Source organism: Rana temporaria, chromosome 9 (genome assembly GCF_905171775.1).
Source record: "Rana temporaria chromosome 9, aRanTem1.1, whole genome shotgun sequence".
Lineage (NCBI taxonomy): Eukaryota > Metazoa > Chordata > Amphibia > Anura > Ranidae > Rana > Rana temporaria.
In genome coordinates this window covers 34,123,051-34,145,804 of record NC_053497.1, presented here as the reverse complement: position 1 = coordinate 34,145,804, position 22,754 = coordinate 34,123,051, and the positions used below count along the sequence as shown (strand labels likewise).

General features: G+C 44.7%; 1 long non-coding RNA gene across 1 annotated transcript in view; it reads right to left on the bottom strand.

Moving 5' to 3' along the window:
- LOC120913285 overlaps positions 1–21,770 on the bottom strand; it is a 38,254-nt gene extending 16,484 nt beyond the window's left edge. The window contains exon 1 of the long non-coding RNA XR_005743496.1: positions 21,579–21,770. This is a non-coding gene — a long non-coding RNA (uncharacterized LOC120913285). The remainder of the gene's footprint in view (positions 1–21,578) is intronic.
- Between the last annotated feature and the right edge of the window lie 984 nt (positions 21,771–22,754).

Here is a 22,754-nt window from a genome sequence, read left to right as displayed (position 1 = left end):
TACACCTGATTGAGAATGTATTGGAAATACAGTGGGCCAGATTCAGGAACATCAGCGGATCTTTGGTCCGGCGCAGTGCATCTTTTTTACACTACGCCGGACCAGCGTGGAGAGGCAGGTAGGGTATTCACAAAGCACTTGTGCCTAACTTTGCACCGGCCTAACTTAATTTCCTTGGCGTAAGTGGAAGTGGGTGTGACCTTATGCAAATGATGTTCTGAACGTGGAGCAGTGATTTACGCCCGGCGTATCTTGAACGGAGCATGCTCAGTACGTTCGTTCCCTTCTGAGCATGCTCACAACTATGCCGGCCCAACTTACAGAGATACGCCGGCCCAACTTACGCCCAGCCGATGCAAATGTACATCCAGTTTTATTCCCCCCCCAGGGAAGGTACATTTGCTGTGAGATGGCTACTCCCGTTCCCCACAGGCAGAGGAGGAAAAAAAACTTTAACACCCAGGAGATGTCAGCCCTCATAACAGCAATGGAGACTTATGACCAGGGCCGCCATCAGGGGGGTACAGGCAGTACACCTGTAAGGGGCCCGGGGGTCCCCAGGGGCCCAGATAGGAACCCCCCTTTTTTTAAAAAAAAAATATATTTTTTTTTTAATATATTTGTAATTATATTTTTTTGATGGACAAGAAGGCCTGGCTTGCAGTCTCTGCTCTAATTCATTTCAAAGGTGTTCTATCGAGTTGAGGTAAGGACTCTGTGCAGGCCAGTCAAGTTCCTCCACCCCAAACTTGCTCATCCATGTCTTTATGGACCTTGCTTTGTGCACTGGTGAGCAGTCATGTTGGAACAGGAAGGGGCCCTCCCCAAACTGTTCCCACAAAGTTGGGAGCATGAAATTGTCCAAAATGTCTTGGTATGCTGACGCCTTAAGAGTTCCCTTCAATGGAACTAAGGGGCCAACCCAACCCCTGAAAAACAACCCCCACCATAATCCCCCCTTTCATCAAATGATTTGGACCAGTCCACAAAGCAAGGACCATAAAGACATAAATGAGTGAGTTTGGGGTGGAGGAACTGGACTGGCCTGCACAGAGTCCTGACCTCAACACCTTTGGGATCGAATATTCCGATGGACGTGTTTTGTCGTATAATCAAACTGTCTGTACGCTCCATCGGACAAAAGAGCAGAAAAACTACGTAGTTTCGTGAATGTTGGCTGAAAAAGTTCTGCCGTCTGTATGCAGAACAAGTTCACGGCCAGTGCCTTTCGGACAAAAAAATATATATATAATTATTATTATTATCATTATTATTATTATTATTAAAGGGCCCAGAGGTCCCGGATGGAAAGCCCCCTTTATTTGGTAATTTATTTTTATAAAAAAAAGGGGGGTTGCCATCTGGGGCCCTGGTGGCCTCCGGACCTTTAAGGGGGTTCCCATCCGAGCCATCCGGGCACTCTCCAGCTGACTTGAGCAAGTCTGGTGCAAAGTTACCCCTGCTTTATAAAGGGTAACTTTCCGCTGCAAACCAGAGTTACACGCACCGGGAGTAGCCTGCGCCGGCAATTCGTAATTTGCTGAATCGGACCAACTCCCTCATTTGCATATTTAAAATAGAAAAACCAGGGCCGCGCTAGTTCAGACCAGCGTAAATGGGCGCCCACCGGCGTGGAAAGGTCCAAACGAAAAAAAAAAATCTACGTTACGGCGTAATATTGTTTGCTGAATACGGCGCGGAGATACGCCGGCGCAAATTGGCATTTACGCTGCGCATCTCAGTCTACACCGGCGGAAATTGTTCCTGAATCTACCCCAGTATTTTGAATACTATAGAATAGAAATCCATTGGGGATCTCCCCATGCAGGTTAAAATCTTGCCGACAAAGCCAAGCGTGGGTAGGTGCAATGTGGTGCTGCAATAGAAAACACTCAGGGGAGGATTCACGTAGAATGGCGTTTCTTTGTGCGGGCGTAACGTATCCTATTTACGTTACGCCTCCGCAACTTTTACAGGCAAGTGCCTTATTCTTAAAAGAAAGTTGCGGCGGCGTAGCGTAAATAGGCCGGCCTAAGCCCGCCTAATTCAAATTGTGAAGAGGTGGGCGTGTGTTATGTAAATCAACCCTGACCCGACGTGATTGACGTTTTTGCGCCGTGATGCGCCGTCCGTGGAATTTCCCAGTGTGCATTGCTCCAAAGTACGCCGCAAGGACGTATTGGTTTCGACGTGAACGTAAATGACATCCAGCCCCATTCACGGACGACTTACGCAAACAACGTAAATGTTTCAAATTTCATAGCAGGAACGACGGCCATACTTAACATTAGTACGCCGCATATACGCCTCATATAGCAGGGGTAACTTTACGCCGGGAAAAGCCTAACGTAATTGGCGTAACTGTACTGCGTCGGGCGGGTGTACGTTCGTGAATTCGCGTATCTAGCTGATTTACATATTCTAAGCGTAAATCAGCGTACACGCCCCTAGCGGCCAGCGTAAATATGCAGTTAAGATCCGACAGCGTAAGAGACTTACGCCGGTCGGATCTAATAGAAATCTATGCGTAACTGATTCTATGTATCAGGCGCATAGATACGACCGGCCAGACTCAGAGATACGACGGCGTATCTGGAGATACACCGTCGTATCTCCTTTCTGAATCTGGCCCTCAGAGTCCAGGTGCAAAGTAACAGGAATATATAGTAATTGAGGAGCACTCACAGGATGTAACAGTGAGATATCAGTAGCAGAAGGTCTCAGATGCGCCAACAGCGTCTGTCTCAAGGAGTGAAATGCGGCCTGCTGGTCTGTACCCAAATGGGAAGGCTTCCAGGAGAGTAGGTTGTGGGTTGTCTATCAGCTGTGGGGGATACTATTGGATTTGTATCTTGTGATGTTTTAATCTGTATTTGAAAGATTTTTTTATACACAATTTATGTATGTGATCTGTACATGAAGAGTTTTTTTTAAACAATAAAAATAAACATTGATATTTTAATCTTATTCTTGATAATAAGTTGCCTTCAAAGTCCCAATGAGAGTAGTTTTGTGTTTTTGGATACTCCTCTGGAACCTTTCCCTGATACTAAACACTGTCCCTGACAGACAGGAGCCCTGTCCCTTCTCTAGCCACACATAAAATGTGCACCAACCCCGGGAGCCAGTGTCTTATGCCGTGTACACACCATCACTTTATGTGATGAAAAAAAACGACACTTTCTGTGAAGTAAAAAATGACGTTTTTGAAACTTCAATTTTCAAAGACGAAGTTGCCTACACACCATCGTTTTTCTCACAATGTTCTTGCAAAGTGAGGTTACGTTCCACCACGTTTTACCATTGAAGCTTGCTTCATAAGTAGCTTCTGGGCATGCGTGGATGAAAAAACGTCTTAGAAAACTACGTTTTTTGCTACACACGGTCAATTTCTGTGAAGTAAAAAGTGCACTTTTGAAAAACGACACATAAAATTGAAGCATGCTTCAATTTTTTTTGGTCGTTTTTTACAAGACATAAAACGACGTTTTCCCCCACACACAGTCAATTAAAGTGACGTTTTTAAAAACGTCATTTTTTTTCATCACATAAAGTGATGGTGTGTACGGGGCATTAAGCAGACTCTGACCCAAGATTGCCGCCAAAGTCAGATGGGGTGCCAGCATCCAATCGGATAGCTGCCCGCTGTGACCCAGGAAACCATAGAGGAACTACGTTTCTCTTGACTTCCTCTCCCTCTGCAATGCCGCTGCAGTTGAGCGCCACCTGCAGTGGAGAAAATAGACTGCACTTGCCTATATGTTTAGCTTTATACAGCTTGTACTAAGAACCTAGAACCTCATTGATCAGGATGCCTGAAAAAACTTACTCCATAAAAATCAGATGTGAAAAAGAAAATGGGCTAGTGCAGACAGTTCATATTTCAGACACTTTGATATATGAGGCCTACTGCTCTTTGGACTGGCCATGCAATTCTACCGATCATCTTCAGTGTCTTTCTTAAATGAAGAATACACTAAAGTTTGCATTGTTCCTATAACAAAGAGCTCTTTGTCACTCTGGATGATAGCAATGTAAAAATCCCCTTTATTTTGTGTAAATGCAAATCAGAAAAGTTGGCTTCCCTTTGCTGTAGAACAGGCTCTTGTGTTTTTCTTGTATCTCTCTGTCCAAAACCTTGCAGCACATGCTTTCACTAAGCTGCCACAAGCCATCGCTTACATTTCAGTCAAGCAGAAGTGGAAATGAGTGGGAGAATCACTGGATACATTGCCAGATCCCATATCAAATCATGATTCCAGATCTGCAAATGATCTGCGTCTGTCATCCTCCCTTGTTATTACCACTTCCTACCCCACATCCAAGGCTTCTACCATTATGCAGCTGGAATAAATAATTCAAATACTCTTCAAAATACTAATTTAACCACTTCCATACAGGGCACTTACGCACCTTCCCGCCCAAGCCAATTTTCAGCTTTCAACACTGTCGCACTTTGAATGGCAATTGCGCGGTCATGCTTCACTGTACCCAAACAAAATTGGCGTCCTTTTTTCCCCACAAATAGAGCTTTCTTTTGGTGGTATTTGATCACCTCTGCAATTGTTTTTTTTTGCGCAATAACTAAAAAAAGACTGAAAATTTTGAAAAAAAATTACGTTTTTTATTTTTTTCTGTAAATTTTTTTGTAAATAAGTAAGTTTTCTCTTTCAATTACGGGCACTGATATGGTGGCACTGATGGGCACAGATGAGATGGCACTGATGGACATCGATGAGGTAGTACTGACGGGCACAGATGAGGTGGCACTAATTGGCGGCGCTGGTATGCGGCACTGATGGGCACTCATAGGCGGCACTGATGGGCACACATAGGCGGCACTGATGGGCACACATAGGCGGCACTGATGGGCGGCACTGATGGGCAGCACTGATGGGCACTCATGGGCGTCACTGGGCACTCATAGGCGGCACAGATGGGCACTCATGGGCGGCACTTATGGGTGGCACAGATGGGCACTGTGGGGTGGCACTTATGGGTGGCACAGATGGGCACTGTGGGGTGGCACTGATGGGCACTGTGGGGTGGCACTGATGGACACTGTGGGGCGGCACTGATTTACTTATGTTGCCAGTCAGTGCCCATTTGTGGACACTGATTTGCATCTTTTTTTTGCATCTTTTTTTATTTTTTTTCAGACTTTTTTTTTTCAGACTTTTTTTTTTCAGACTTTTTATTGCCCCCCCTTTTTTTTTGCCCTTCCCTGGTGGGCTTCCCTGGTGGTCCATGTGGCGATCCGAGGGGGGGCTGCACTGATAAACAATCAGCGCGAACCCCCCCTGTCAGGAGAGCCGCTGATCGACTCTCCTCTACTCGCATCTGTCAGACGCGAGTGAGGAAGAGCCATCAACGGCTCTTCCTGTTTACATCGTGATCAGCCGTGGTTGGACACGGCTGATCACGTGTTAAAGAGTCTCCGTGAGAGACTCTTTACCGAGATCGGTGTTGCGGGGCGCCAGACTGAGGGGGCGCGCATCGGCTCAGAATCCTGAGGACGTCGTATGACGTCCAGTCAGGATTCTACAACCACTTTGCCGCCGTCAATATGTCATTGGCGGGCGGCAAGTGGTTAATCACTTTACATTCATATCTATTGCACGCAGGACTCCATCCACTCATCAGCACCCCCTTCCTCTAAACCAGGGGTCTTCAAACTTTCTAAGCAATGGGCCAGATTACTGACCTTCAGGCTTTAGGGGGGCCTCACTGCGGCCAGTGGGAGTAGAAAATTCCCCATCATCAGTGCCTCATGATTGGTTATAATGGGAAAAATAGTCCCCTTTGTTGATATCAGTGAGAATAGTACCCCATTGATGGTGTCAGTAGAGAGAATAATGCTCCATCATTGGTGCCATTTGGTGGAATAGTACCCCAAGGGCCAGATCAAGGCAAGCAAATGGCTACATCTGGCCAGCGGCCGCAGTTTGGAGACCATTACCTTTATTGGTGACTTCTTTTCATATATGTTCATCGTGCTTAAAGGGGTTACATAGTTAGCCAGGTTGAAAAAAGACACAAGTTCATCAAGTTCAACCATAAGAAATAAAATAACAATAATATTGTACAATCCCATATACCCACAGTTGATCCAGAGGAAGGCAAAAAACCCCAGCAGAGCATGATCCAATTTGCTACAGCAGGGGGAAAAATTCCTTCCTGATCCCCCGAGAGGCAATCGGATATTCCCCGGATCAACTTTACCTATAAATGTTAGTACCCAGTTATATTATGTACATTTAGGAAAGTATCCAGACCTTTCTTAAAGCACTTTACTGAGCTGGCCAGAACCACCTCTGCAGGGGGTCTGTTCCACATTTTCACAGCTCTTACTGTGAAGAAACCTTTCCGTATGTAGAGATGAAATCTCTTTTCCTCTAGATGTAAAGAGTGCCCCCTTGTCCTTAGTGTTGACTGTAAAGTGAATAACTCAACACCAAGTTCACTATATGGACCCCTTATATATTTGTACATGTTGATCATATCTCCCCCTTAATCTCCTCTTCTCAAGAGTGAATAAATTCAGTTCCTCTAATCTTTCCTCATAGCTGAGCTCCTCCATGCCTCTCATCAGTTTGGTTGCCCTTCTCTGCACTTTCTCCAGTTCTCCGATATCCTTCTTGAGAACTGGAGCCCAAAACTGAACTGCATATTCCAGGTGAGGTCTTACTAAGGATTTGTACAGGGGCAAAATGTAATCTCTCTCTGGAGTCCATACCTCTCTTAATACAAGAAAGGACTTTGCTCGCTTTGGAAACCGCAGCTTGGCATTGCATGTTATTATTGAGTTTATGATCTACCAAAACCCCCAGATCCTTCTCCACTACGGACCCCCCCAGTTCTACTCCCCCTAGTATGTATGATGCATGCATATTCTTAGCCCCCAAGTGCATAACTTTACATTTATCAATATTAAACCTCATCTGCCACTTAGTCGCCCAATTAGACAGAGCATTGAGGTCGGCTTGTAAATTGGAGACATCCTGTAAGGACGTTATTCCACGGCATAGCTTGGTGTCATCTGAAAAGACAGAAATGTTACTATTGATCTCAGACCCAATATCATTTACAAAGATATTAAAAAGTAAGGGTCCCAACACTGAACCTTGGTGTACACCACTGATAAACTTTGACCATTCAGAGTCAGGCCTCATACACACGACCGAGGAACTCGTCGGAAAAGACACATCGTTTTCCTCGACGAGTTCCTTGTTAGGCTTGTCGAGGAACTCGACAAGCTTGCTTTGCGTACACATGGTCAAAACAAAATCTCCTCGTTCTCAAACGCGGTGACGTACAACACATACAATGGCAGGGGAAGTTCGATTCCACTGGCACAACCCTTGGGGCTGCTTTTGCTAATCTCATGTTACTGCGTGTTAAGTAAATGTTTGGTAAGAGACGATTTGCACTTTTCAGTCTGTTACAGCGTGAAAAATGTGTTACCCCAATTACAAACGCTACTTTTACTGAAGGTGCGCTCCCGTCTCATACTTTATTCTGAGCATGCGCGGGTTTCTTAGCATACACACGCTCGCGTTTCTCGTCGAAAATCAGCCCGACGAGGAAATTGAGACTCCCGTCGAGGAAAAAGAGAACTTGTTCCTCGACAGTTTCTTTGATGAAAAACGTACACGCGAAAAACGTACACGCGATCGTTTTCCTCGGCAAAAAGGTCTCCCACCAAATCCATCAGACCGTTTTCATCGGATGAACCAATCGTGTGTACAGGGCATAAGGGATGGACCACCTTACACTCGTGGTCATTGGAAGAAGGACCACCTTACATTAGTAGTCAGAGGTAAGAATTCCCTTCTTAAAGCGGGGGTTCACCCTAAAAAAAAAAAAAATAATTCTACCATGCCATCCAGCATACTAGCGCGAGCTACAGTATGCCTTTATTAAATTTTTTTGCGCCGTACTCACAGTTTATATCCCGTAGTTAAGTTTCAGACTCCCCGCGAGGAGTAGGCATTCCTATGCAGAGGGGAACATGATTGACGGCCGGCTATGGCGCGCCACGCTTCCCGAAAATAGCCGAAATAGGACTTGGCTCTTCACGGCGCCTGCGCAGTCAGCTCCTAGTCTGTGCGCAGGCACCGTATAGCGCTGTGAAGAGCCGAGTCCTACTCCAGCTATTTTCGGGAAGCGTGACGCGCCATAGCCAGCCGTCAATCATGTTCCCCTCTGCATAGGAACGCCCATTCCCTGTGGGGAGTCTGAAACTTAACTACGGGATTAAACTGTGAGTACGGCGCAAAAAAAATAAATAAAGGCATACTGTAGCTCACACTAGTATGCTGGATTTCATGGTAGAAACTTGTTTTTTAGGGTGAACCACCACTTTAAGCAGAGCTAAAGGGATCATTGGTGTCAATGGTTTATATTTCAGAGTCAGAGATTGTTCATTGCTCAAGGAACCCCTAGCGACCTCTGGAGGAACCCTGGTTGGGAAAGGCCGGATAAGACAATATTCAGGAGGTATTCATTTTGTCTGACTAATTCACCTAGCCTGATCAATTTTTTTCCAAACTTGTCTGGACAATTATAGCCCATATAGGTGAGTTTGTGTAAGATAAGGTATTATTGATGCGTGATCATGGGAGGGCTGGAAAGTTTCCAACAAAGGAATCATTTTTATTTGAATAACAAAGCTTTGTAGATTTATGCATATTGACATTGTCCACCATGCCCTGGAGAAATATAGAGGGGACCCAACCCAATGTGCTTTCCATAATTTTCTTATTGATGTCAATGATCTTTAGCTAATATTACTTACTTTCAGGACAGGATTTTCAGGGCTTACATGGGGGTTTTTCGGCTGCATTCTGGCAATGGCTGGACAGTCCTCCCATCACAGTTGTCCACTGGAAGAACACAAACAGGGGTAGCTGCATCCATAGGCTGCAGATAGCATTCAAACTGCAATGCCTTACCACTGTGATGTTTGAACCAAGGCATTCGCCTCAGTGTATACACTTTTAGACCATGTGTACAGAGCATTTGGCAAAGACCAAAACTTCCAGTCAAGCACCCAAAAGAAAAAATCCCAAAATTCTGCAGTTTATATATTATCCATTTATATTGTAATGAAGAATTCCATAGTAATTTACAAATATAGGGGGCAGATTCACATACGAGCGCGTAACTTTCTGCGGGCGTAGCGCATTCCTATTTACGATACGCCTCCGCAACTTGGAGGGGCAAGTGCAGTATTCACAAAGCACTTGCTCCGTAAGTAGCGTAAATGGGCCGGCGTAAGCCAGCGTAATTCAAATGTGGAAGAGGTGGGCGTGTTGTATGTAAATCAATCGTGACCCTGCGTAAATCGTACGGCGCATGCGCGCACATGCTAGGTATCACGTCAAATTTACACCCTAAGATACGCCAGGCCCAATGCCTGTGACGTGAACGTAACCTACGCACAGCCCCATTCACGTACGACTTACGTAAACGACGTAAAAAGATACGCTTGCCGACGTCCATACTTTGCATTACCTACGCCTCATATAGCAGGAGTAACTTTACGCCAGACGTAAGCTTTACGTAAACGGCGTAGCGGCCGCAAGTACGTTCGTGAATCGGCGTATCTGCCTAATTTACATATTTGACGCGTAAATATACGGAAGCGCCCCTTGCGGCCATCGTAAATATTGCACCCAAGATACGACGGCGTAGGAGACTTATGCCGCTCGTATCTTGGCCAAATGTATACATAACTGATTCTAAGAATCAGGCGCATAGATACGACGGCTCACATTCAGAATTACGATGGCGTACGTGGAGATACGCTGTCGTTAGTCCGCTGTGAATCTGGCCCATAGTTAATTTATATCAGTCTATGTTCTGGAGGAGATTATAACAAAGGCATACAAACAGGTAGGCACTAGGGCCCAGCTTGGTGTGCTGATGATCGATTTACCATTTTGCTTTTTTTTGGTGGGAGCCTGAGAGCAGAACTAAAGGCAAAACTTTTTTGGGGATTTTGGATAGAGTAATGCCGCGTACACACGGTCGGAATTTTCTGACAAGAAAAGTTTGATGCGAGCTTTTGGTCGGAAATTCCGACCGTGTGTAGGCTCCATCAGACTTTTTCTGTCGGAATTTCCGACAACAAAAATTTGAGAGCTGGTTCTCAATTTTTCCGAAAGGAAAACTTCTTGTCGGAAATTCCGATCGTCTGGATGCAATTCCCATTTCCCACTTCATTTTTCTCGGCTCGTTGTAGTGTTGTACATGACCACGTTCTTGACGATCGGAATTTTGTGTGATCGTGTGTATGCAACACAAGTTTGGGCCAACATTCCATAGGGAAAAAAAAACACGGTTTTCTTGTCGGAATTTTCGACCGTGTGTACGCGGCATTAGGGAGAATTACAACCCCAGTCAGTTTTTTTTTTTTTTTCATCGGTGTCCCATTAAAGAGATTTCCCTTCACTTCCTGTCCCATAGCCAAAACAGAAAGTGAGAGGAAATCCTTCAAAACTGATTGAATCTCTGGTTATCTACAGATCTGGCATCCCCATTGGAAGATGTCCATTCTATTCCTGTTCTGGTGACAACCCAAAATTGGGGATTTTCTTTCACTTTCTGTGATAGTGGACACTGGGACAAATAGAGATGAATCTCCCTAATAATAATGGGCCAGATTCATGTAGATTTGCGGCGGCGTAACATATCGCATTTACGTTACACCGCCGCAAGTTTTACGGGCAAGTGCTTGATTCACAAAGCACTTGCCTGTAAAGATGCGGCGGCGTAGCGTAAATTCCACCCGCGCCTAACCCTGCCTAATTCAAATGATCCGGGTAGGGGGCGTGGATCATTTAAATTAGGCGCGTTCCCGCGCCGATCGTACTGCGCATGCGCCGTCCATAAAATTTCCCGACGTGCATTGCGGTAAATGACGTTGCAAGGACGTCATTGGTTTCGACGTTAGCGTAAATGGCGTCCAGCGCCATTCACGGACAACTTACGCAAACGACGGCCATACTTAACATTGGATACGCCACCTAGGGGGCATGTTTATCTTTACGCCGCGTATCTCATACGGAAACTACGTACATTTACTACGACGGGCAAGCGCACGTTTGTGAATCGGCGTAACTAGTCATTTGCATATTCAACGCCGACCGCAATGGAAGCGCCACCTAGCGGTCAGCGTAAATATTGCACCCTAAGATACGACGGCGCAGGCTGTCGTATCTTAGGCATATTTAAGTGTATCTCAGTTTGAGAATACACTTAAATATACGACGGGTTTAGATTCAGAGTTACGTCTGATACGCCGGCGTAATTCTATGTGAATCTGGCCCAATAATAATAAACACTTGTTCAAAAGATTCCCTCACTTTGGAAGGATTTTCTCTCACTTCCTGTTTTGGCTATGGGACAGGAAGTGAAGGAAGATCTACACAATGCCACACGAAGCAATACAAACCTTTTGTGAAGATTTGAGAATCTAGCTGAAGTATTTGCATGTCGGCAAAGGAAAATGAATCATTGCAAATTCTTGGGCTAAAACAAAACCGTAAGGGCTCATACAAATCTTATCAAGCAGATTATTCTCTAATTCTTCTAAATAGGGCGCACAACCAATAGGACCATACCTTGTGATATGTGTGATAATTGTGCAAAGAATACATATCATGTAGCATAGCTTGGTAATGAATTTCAAGGCACTATTCTATTAAAGATGCGTCTAGAACTTATTCTTATGGAAGAATCAAGAGATTGGCATGGAAATAGTCAGGTTTAGGGGATTTGTAATTCAGGATAATCAAAATCAGTTTGGGGAATAATTTAATACTGACACAGCAGTGCCTATATTTCTATCCTGACAGCTTCCCTTTAACACCAGAAACTTCTAGCTTAGATCCTTGTGCGTCTCTGGACACAAAAAAAATGAAAATGTACTCCTACCCATGTTATTATGATTGTTCCAAGTTATGTATTATTATTACAGATCTGCAATAAAAAAGTGTTTTTAAAATGTTCTAATTTTTCTGCTATATAAGAATTAACATAATACATCATAACCTGATAGCTGTATAGCCCTAGGAGGATTTGTTAGTTTCTTTGAGTTGTATGATACTGACACCTGCTGTCCATTTTTTAATATTGCAGTGCCATCAATTACATTCAATGCTAATTTGTGGAATTACTGGGTAGAGATTTTTCAAAATATAACTAAAGCACTGTAACCACGACCGTGAATCCCGTCGGGAAAAAAAACGTCGGTATTCGCAACAGGATTCCTGGCAGGCTTGACTTGAAAAGCCGTGTATACACACGGCCACACAAAATCCTGCCGTTCTTTTGAATGGCAAGAACGCGGTGAAGTCATCGACTACGACGAGGCAGTGTCTCGTCACATTCGATGCCGTTGCCGCCATCTTGCTACATCCCACACTAACCTTTTATGCTACCGCGCATGCGTCAAAGTGTTATGGAGCATGCACGGTTTTTCACCCATACAGACGACCGGTTTTCTCGAAAGGAAACACACTGCCAGGAAACCCGACAAGAAAATAGAGAGCAGGGTTCTCTATTTTCCCGTCGGGATTCCCGTCTGTTTTCCCGATCGTCGTGTGTATGAGGCTTAAGGCTCAATTCACACCTGGGTGTTCCAGAATCGCGGGCGATTCTGCCCTCGATATCAGAATCGTGGCAAAACATGGGACGCGTTTGCGATTTCGTTACTTCTATTGGCACCCCAATCGCAGTGCGATTTTGCTGCAGTTGTCACGAGGTAAATCGCGCTGCAATAGTGGCTTCGTTTGGGCAACAGAGCGGTTCTTTGCGATTTGTTGCGATTGCAGTGTAATTCGTGCCGGCAAAAATGCACCATGATTAAGGTGCCGGAAATGCCCAGGTGTGAATAGAGCCCAAGGGCAAGACTTTTTTTAGAACACCTGTCAGGTTTTTATTGCCCCCCCCCCCCCACAGGGATATTATTTCACTTATCACTCTCTGTGATAATGGCAAACAGGAAAAATCAGTGGCGGTTCGTCCATAGAGGGCACCGGAGCGCCGCCCCGTCTGGCTCTCGCACCGCCACTGAAATACATAGATTCATGCATTGAATGAATCTATGTATTTTCGCCGCACACTATTCAGATGGCCGGATGGTGAGCGCCGGCCACCTGAATAACGGCAGCTGGTTGGCAGCGGCTCTGATATGCTTTCCGAGTACAGCCCTCAGGCTGTGTCGGCTTCCGAATGCTTATCCAAGGGACATACCGGCGGTGCGTTCCTTGGATAAGACTGACAGGCGTCTCGGAGCACAGCGGCGACAATGGGCACAGTGGCATCAATGGGCACAGTGGCGACAATGGGCACAGTGGCGACAATTAAAGGGCACAGTGGCATCAATGGGCATTGTGCCGACAATTAAAGGGCACAGTGGCATCAATTGGCACAGTGGCGACAATTAAAGGGCACAGTGATGACAATCACAGGGCACAGTGGTGACAATTAAAGGGCACAGTGGCATCAATTGGCACAGTGGCGACAATAAAAGGGCACAGTGGTGACAATTAAAGGGCACAGTGGCGACAATTGATGAGCACAGTGGCTGCGTTTGATGGCATGGCACAGTGACTGCGTTTGATGGCATGGCACAGTGGTGACAATTGATGGCACAGTGGCTGTGTTTGATGGCATGGCACAGTGACTGCATTTGATGGCATGGCACAGTGTTGACAATTGATGGCACAGTGGCTGTGTTTGATGGCATGGCACTGTGGCTGCGTTTGATGGCATGGCACAGTGGTGACAATTAATGGCACAGTGGCTGCGTTTGATGGCATGGCACAGTGGTGACAATTGATGGCACAGTGGCTGCGTTTGATGGCATGGCACAGTGGTGACAATTGATGGCACAGTGGCTGCGTTTGATGGCATGGCACAGTGACTGCATTTGATGGCAAATTTGAGCACCAGCCGCCACTGGGACAAATATTGTGATCAGTTCCCCAGGCTAGTACAGGTGTTGCCCACTTATCAGTGGCCCTGTCTGAATCCACAGCAAGTAGCTAGAAATTTGGATTTTTCCACCCCCCTATCTTAGCATCCTAGGGCAGCTGCCCAAGCAGCCTTATGCTGGTACAGGCCCTGTGTGAGCACTAAGTTCTCTTTTTTTCCTCAGTTTTGGCCGATACATATTCTTCTACATAATTTTGGTTAAAAAAAAACACAATAAGTATTTATTGATTGGTTTGCGCAAAAGTTATAGCAGCTCCAAAATAGGGGATAGTTTTATAGCATTTTTATTCTTTCTACTAGTAATGACGGCAATCAGTGATTTTTTATCCTGACTGCGATATTGCGGTGGACACATCGGACACTTTTGACACTATTTTGTGACCATTCACATTTATACAGCGAAGAGTGCTATAAATATGCACTGATTACTGTGTAAATGTCACTGTCAGGGAAGGGGTTAACACTAGGGGGCGATCAAGGAGTTAAATGTGAATTCTAGTGAGTGATTCTAACTGTAGGGGGAGGGGACTGACTGGGGGAGGTGACCGATCTGTGTCCCTATGTACAAGGGACACAGCATCGGTCTCCTCTCCCTGACAGGATGTGGATCTCTGTGTTTACACAGATCTCTGGACCCTGAAAATCATCTTGTAGAAAGTTGCTGATACCTGATGTCCCACAGGTCCCCCTTATTTGATTTTTTGTATGTTTGGACTATATTGACCCTTACGTTGTGTTTTGTACAAAACAAAATGCCTTCTCGCCGAATGACTTATTGACCGGTAATTTGAAACTGTCTCTGCAGCCTACCAATTGTAACAATTCTTTTCAAGGACGCCGATAAGAGTTTGTAACAGATGTTTCTTTATTTGATTTTCCTTTGTTACCATTGTCCACTGTGAGAAGTATGCAATAAATGAAGAATCCACCCTAAAAATGAGCTTGCCTTTAATGTAAAAAAATTTTTTTACACACTTCTATCTGGCTGTTACTAGGCAAATTTTTTGTCTAGTTCCTGGTCCTAGATGGTTCAACTTCCTGTCCTAAGACCCCATTGCCTCCTGGGAAATGATGACACTCATTTCCCAGGAGTCTCTGGGCATTACTGTGCCTAAAAATCGCCCAGCATGCACCCCTCCCTGAAAACCAGGAAGAAAAAGGAACTGGGCTTCACATGCCCACACATATGATGAATACGGCCACAACATGAGCTGAAGGGTATAAAGCAAGTGTTTGCAATGATTGGGGAGCTATCAATATGTTTTAGGAACTATTTAATGTGATTCATTTTAGCTTGCAAAAAATAAATAAAAAAAATGATGCCCGGAACCCCGCTTTAACAAAATCAACGATTGTAATTTTACATTAATTCCAACACGTGTATCGGTTTATTTCCACCTGTAATGCACATGTTACAATTGATGTAAAATTACAATTAATGTTGTATCACTTGTGTTATATATTTTTCATTACAGGTGTTGTATCGTGTACCATATCCTTCTATAACAGTGGCAAGTGGATCCTGATGAAGCAATTTTATGGACGAAACACGTTGATCCACTAAGCTCTTTTGTACATGTATCATGACACTCAATGCTTGTTTGTAAAGTATATGTTATTTTTATGTTTCTGGTTTTATTGTGTTAATAAAGTTGTATTTTATTTTTGATTGTCATGTGTTTGGATTTGTGTGGCACATACAATATCTCCCACTCCAGTCCTCTGCTGCAGGAGTTGGAGGGTTCTTTTCTCTTCTCAATATATACATATTAGGGACAGTGCCTATTTCATTTTGCCCCCCCCTCTTTCTACTACCCCTCTTACACCCCACCCCCTCTTTCTACTACCCCTCTTACACCCCACCCCCCTCTTTTCTTCCTTTCTAGTACTATCTGCTTTACTTTACTATCTCGAAACAGGAAAATGGGTGGAGGGACTGGACCGTTTGGACCCAACTACACAGATTTTAGTACGACTATAAGTCATCGTAACTCTTGATGTAAACGACCTGTTGGGGCTGTGCGCTGGGGAAGGGAAGGACTCCTGCTGGCTCACCCGCCTGGGTTCCCGCGACCTCCTACGTTGGGCGCGGGCCCAGCGGGGGGTCAACTGAGAGATCCACCATGTATAAAAACATGTGTGTAGTATATATGTCTCTTTCTCCATGTCAATTTTGATGCATTGACTGTAATGTTAAGGTCCGGCCGGACCGGTTTCTCTGTTATAAATAAAAAAAAAAAAAAAAAAAAAAAAAATGTTATGTAAAAAATTCTGAATGAACAAAAAAGTAGCGCTATGTGCAAATTTTTTTTTGAACAATCCTAAATAAATGTAAAAATAAATCTGTGACAAAATATACACATACTAAACCATAATAGGTATATGTGAAAAGTGATAAATAATGAATGAAAAAAACAATATATAAATAATAAAATGTTCCAAGGAAAAAACGTTCATCCAGTGAAAAAAAACTTTTTTTCTTTTCACAGATTTATTTTCACATTTATTTAGGATTGTTTAAAATAATTTTTGCACATAGCGCTACTATTTTGTTCATTCAGAATTTTTTACATACTATTTATACTTTTTAAGTAGCTGATTTTTTTGGGGTTTTCATATTGATTGGCGCAGTGGGGTGGAAAAGAGTTGAAGGGTGCAAATAATTTCCTTTTTTCACTATTTGTTTATAAAAAAAAAAAAATGTTGCTTGTCTTTCAAAACGCTCTCAAACCAAGTTACTCTTAAACCAAGGTTTTACTGTATTTTAAACAAATGCTTTTTATTCAAACCAAGTTTTTTAAAATCGTTCTTTATCCTTTGTGATGCTCTTGGTAAAAATAGAAGAAGTCTTGAACCGACACAACAGAAAAACAGAAAAAGAACCGGTGCTTGACAGGTTTGAGGGCAACATTGTATTGTTGTATTCGCAGCTGTTATATAGTTCATTCCAACATTTAAAAATACTTCATGTGAGAATTGGGCCATCCTTCACAATTATAGTTACAAAATTCTGCAAACCAAGTGAGACAAAGAAAGATCACATAGAAAACACAGCTGCCAAGCATGGTTGCCAAATGCCCAGTGTTCATTCCTCTGTTCTTCACCAGCAGACAAAGCAGAATAAGCCTAGAAAAGCCCCCCAAACACATTATACTTAGTTGCCAACATTTTGAAAGTAGTTTGCAGGCGCACTTTGCTAGTGAGCATCTATCCTGTGCTACATATCGCTTGAGAAACCCAAATCGCTATACAGTATGCCCAGTTATTCCACTTAAAGGTAATCTCCAGGAACATAAAAAATGTATTTAAATATACACCGATCAGCCATAAGGCCCCTTTCACATTGAGGCGTTTTTCATGCGGTACAGCGCTAAAAATAGCGCTGCTATACCGCATGAAAAAACCTGCCCTGTAGTGTTCAATGTGAAAGCCCAAAGGCTTTCACATTGAAGCGGTGCGCTAGCAGGAGCGCTCCAAAAGTCCTGCTAGCCGCATCTTTACCGCGGTATAGGAGCGGTGTGTTCACCGATCCTATACCGCGCCTTCCCATCGCGGGCGGTAGTACCCCTTTTTCGGCCGCTAGCGGGGGTTAAAACCTCACCGCTAGTACCCGAATATCGCGGTAAATACGACGGTATAGCAGCGCTACAAATAGCACGGCTATACCGTCACCGCGGCTGCACGCCTCAATGTGAAAGCAGCCTAACTTTAACCACTTCAACCCCCGGACCATTTTGTTGGCCAAAGACCGGGACACTTTTTGCGATTCGGCACTGCGTCGCTTTAACTGACAATTTTGCGGTCTTGCGACGTGGCTCCCAAACAAAATGGATGTCCTTTTTTTCCCACAAATAGAGCTTTCTTTTGGTGGTATTTTACACTATAAACAAAAATAGAGCGACAATTTAAAAAAAAAAAATGCAACATTTTTTACTTTTTGCTATAATAAATATCCCCAAAAAATATATAAAAAAATGTTTTTTTCCTCATTTAAAGGGGTTGTAAAGGTAAAAGTTTTTTTTACCTTAATGCATCCTATGCATTAAGGTAAAAAAACATCTGACAGCACCGCCCCCCCCCCCCCCAAGCCCCCGTTTTACTTACCTCACCGTTTGAAAGTTCCGGGCGCGTGCTTGTCTACTTGTTCGGTTTCCAGCCTGGCCGTTGCTAGGCTGGGCGGATTGATAGCAGCGCAGCCATTGGCTGGTGCTGCTGTCAATCACAGCGGATGATGCGCTGTGCCGGGGGGCGGGGCCGAGTGATACAGTCGGCGGCTATGGCCGCCGATGTATCACGGGAGCGCGCTCGCAAAAGCTTTCCACCATGCGAGGGAGCTCGCATGAACGTGGAAAGCTTTTGCGAGGAGGAGCCGAGACAGCCGCCGAGGATTCGGGGCCACTCTGTGCAAAACGAGCTGCACAGTGGAGGTAAGTATGACATGTTTGTTATTTAAAAAAAAAAAATTCTGCCTTTAGTGTCCCTTTAAGGCCGATACGTATTCTTGTATTTATTTTTGTAAAAAAAAAAAAAAAACTCAATAAGCGTATATTGATTGGCTTGCGCAAAAGTTATAGCATCTACAAAATAGGGGATAGAATTATGGCATTTTTATTATTATTATTTTTTGATAGTAATGGTGATGATCTGCGATTTTTAGGGTCCATTTTTGGGACCATTGTCATTTTTACAGCGATCAGTGCTATAAAAATGCACTGTTTACTGTGAAAATTACACTGGCAGTGAAGGGTTTAACCACTAGGTGGCGCTAAAGGTGTTAAGTGTGCCCTAGGGTGTGATTCTAACTGTAGGGGGGTGGGCTGTGTGTGACACGACACTGATCACCGCTCCCGATTACAGGAAGCTGTGATCACTGTCCTGTCACTAGGAAGACTGGGGAAATGCTTGTTTACATCAGCATGTCCCTGTTCTTCCTCACCATGACATGATCGCGGGTATGCCCACGGACACCGAGTCCGCGGGCCCTGCGGTCGGAGTCACGGAGCTCATGGCCGGCGGAGCAATGGAAGAAGGTGGTCTGGTCTAAAGAATCACGTTTTTCTTTTATATCATGTGGATGGCCTCATTTACCCGAGGAACGATGGTACAAGGATGCAGTATGGGAAGAAGACAAGCCAGCGGAGACGTGGTGATGATTTAGGCAATGTTCTGCTGGGGAACCTTTGGTCCTGCCATTCATATGGATGTTACTTGACACATGCCACCTACCAAAGCATTGTTGCTGACTAATGCTGCATACACACGATCAGAAATTCCGGCATGAAATCCGTGGATTTTTTCTGACGGAATGTTGGCTCAAACTTGTGTTGCATACATACGGTCACACAAATCTTGTCTGAAATTCCGATTGTCAAGAACGCGGTGACCAGGGGCGTTGCTAGGTGGCAAAAGACCACTGGGCTTCAGGCCGAAGTCCAAGAACCAGGGGGAGGGGGAAGGGGGGGGATGTTGTATGTGACGCGGCTTTTTTTTGGGCTGGGCAGTGGGGTTGTGTGACTTACCTGTGCCCATCAATGCTACCCAATAAACACACCTCCCTGACACTGACCATTACACTGACCTACATACACTGACCTACCTGACCTACATACACTGACCTACCTGACCTACATACACTGACCTACCTGACATACATATACTGACCTACATATACTGACCTACCTGACCTACATACACTGACCTGCCTGACCTACATACACTGACCTACCTGACATGCATACACTGACCTACCTGACCTGCATACACTGACCTACCTGACCTACATACACTGACCTACCTGACCTACATACACTGACCTACTGACCTACATACACTGACCTACATACACTGACCTACCTGGCCTACATACACTGACCTACATAAACTGACCTACATACACTGACCTACTGACCTACATACACTGACCTACATACACTGACCTGACTGACCTACATACACTGACCTACCTACACTGACCTACATACACTGACCTACATTATACACTGACCTATATACACTGACCTGCCTGACCTCCTGACCTACATACACTGGACACTGACCTGCCTGACCTACATACACTGAACACTTACTTGCCTGACCTACACACACTGACCTACATACACTGTCAATGACATACATACACACACTGTCTGACCTACCTCAGCTCAGCCATGGTGTGCGGGGATGTGGCGTTCCTGCTTTCTGGAGCCTGCAGGCTAAGATGGACGTCATGACTCACGTCACACAGCCGCACTCGGCCACTTTCGGCCGCACTCGCCCATTTTCGGCCGCAGCCATGATCAGATCAGTCCCGGCGCTCAGGGCTAACAATGGAATGCAGCATTCCATAGACTCTGGGCTTTTTGGGGTCACATTCGGAGGTTCAGCCCCCCCTAGCCACCCCCTCCCGACACCTGGCGGTGACGTACAAGACGTACCAGTATCAGTACCAGTATTGATTACAGAAACACAATGCATTCTATGAATGGTGGAAGTACTGACTGTGAACATTTCTATTCCCCGTGGTTGGGGTGCAGAGAGGAAGCCTCTCACCCAGAACAAGCAGGACCAAGATCAGATGATATAGTTTGGACTACTACTGTGATTTTCAGTTTCCCCAGCGGCTCTCCAGATATCAGATAGGGATACCTATTGATATTTATCAAAGCTGTTCCAACGTATGTATGCAAAAATATAATTCCTGGAGTTCCACTTTAAATTACCTCTATTGGTCCTCTGGCTGAAGTAACTTAATTAGAGACCAGGGTTTCTGTGATTTACTTTCACTATCACTGGGACAGAAAGTGAAGCAAGATCTACATTTGTTACAGTTCATTCTCGAAGAAGATAAGAAAATCCCCCAACAGGGATACCTGTCCAGTGGCGGTGAGTCCATAGTGGGCACAGGAGCGCCGCCCCCTCTCTCCTGCACCCATCAATCAACGATACATAGATTCATGCATTGCATGAATCTATGTATTGTCCAGTGGCGGTGCGTCCATAGAGGGCGCCGGAGCGCCGCCCCCTCTGGCTCCCGCACTGCCACTGATACAATACATAGATTCATGCATTGCATGAATCTATGTATTGCCGCTTCCGCCGACTATTCAGACGGCCAGCTCCCTGGCGAGCGCCGGCCATCTGAATAACAGTCGCAGCATTTGATGGCACATTCGCAGCATTTGGTGGGCACAGTTGCAGCATTTGGTGGGCACAGTAGCAGCATTTGATGGCACAGTGACAGCGTTTGATGGCACAGTCAAAGCGTTTGATGTTTTTTTTTTTGTTATTTTCAGTTTATTTGCGCCCACCCCCCCAATTTGTTTAGCACCAGCCGCCACTGTACCTGTCTACGTGACAGAAGTACTGTGTGAGATTGCCCCTTGGATTGAGGATATTTCCTCTCACTTCCTGGTGTGACTCTTGCACAAACAACTGTAGGAATCTGGCATCGGTTCTAATGCTTCCCAACTTTATCCAAAACTAGAAAAATGTTTTAGCCGTAGTTTTCCTTTAACAACCACAATGTGTTAGTAAATTATATATTAAAATGTCTTACTCGTAAAGAAATAGCTTACCTTTGCATTCCATTGAATCATTTCTTTGCTCATCATGGTGGATGGGAGTTCTTTGCATGAATAGGCTGTCAGTGACACTTTGAATAGGCCTTTTATAGTTCTCACAGACCGCACCATTCTCTGGATTAAGGTTTGGAACATGTGGTTTCATGTTTTGAATTCTTTTTATTTCATGAACAACTGCCCTACAGGCTATACTCGGGTTCCCTCTAAATATTAAAACTCTCAGCTGGTGGCTGGGATAAAAAACAACTCTCTAAGTCAGCCTTTCTAAACCTTTTTTACGCTAGAGGAACCCTTGAAATAATTTCCAGGTCTCAGGGAACCCCTGTTAAAACCAAAACTTTAAAGCCTCGTACACACGATAGGTTAACCAGAGGACAACGGTCTGAAGGATCGTTGTCCTAGGTTAACCTATAAAGCTGACTGATGGTCCGTCGTGCGTACACACCATCAGTTAAAAAAACGATCGTGTCAGAACGCGGTGACGTAAAACACAACGACGTGCTGGAAAAAACTAAGTTCAATGCTTCCAAGCATGCGTCAACTTGATTCTGAGCATGCCTGGATTTTTAACCGATGGCTGTGCGTACTAACGATCGGTTTTGACCTATCGGTTAGCAATCCATCGGTTACATTTTAAAGCAAGTTGCCATTTTTTTAACCTAAGGTTAAATAACCTATGGGGCCTACACACGATCAGTTTGGACCGATGAAAATGGTCCTTCAGACCGTTGTCCTCTGGTTAACCTATCGTGTGTACGAGGCCTAAGGGTCAATATGAAAAAAAGACTTACATTGGTGGTCAGTTGGCCTTAGGTGGGTAGTCTGCCTTACATTAGTGGTCAAAAAGCCACCCTTCCAGATAGATAAAAAGAACAGTGATGTCCTGCTGCTGATTGACGTTCGTATGCAGGCACCATCAACTGGGAGGTCAAACATCCACAGATCAAGGAACCCCCAACAAGCTCTGGAGTAACCCTAAAGTTTCATGGAGTCCCAATTGAGAATGGTTGCGCTAAGGTATTTCTACCATGGCCCAAGTCGAGACCTTCTACCTTCTTATCATCTATTCTTTATAGTCCCTGGGAATCTGTGGCTGAAAGCATTAATAGAGGTCCTATATTTCCTGTATATTGTAAGGTGGACTGTTCTGGCAAAAATTACCTTTGTTCT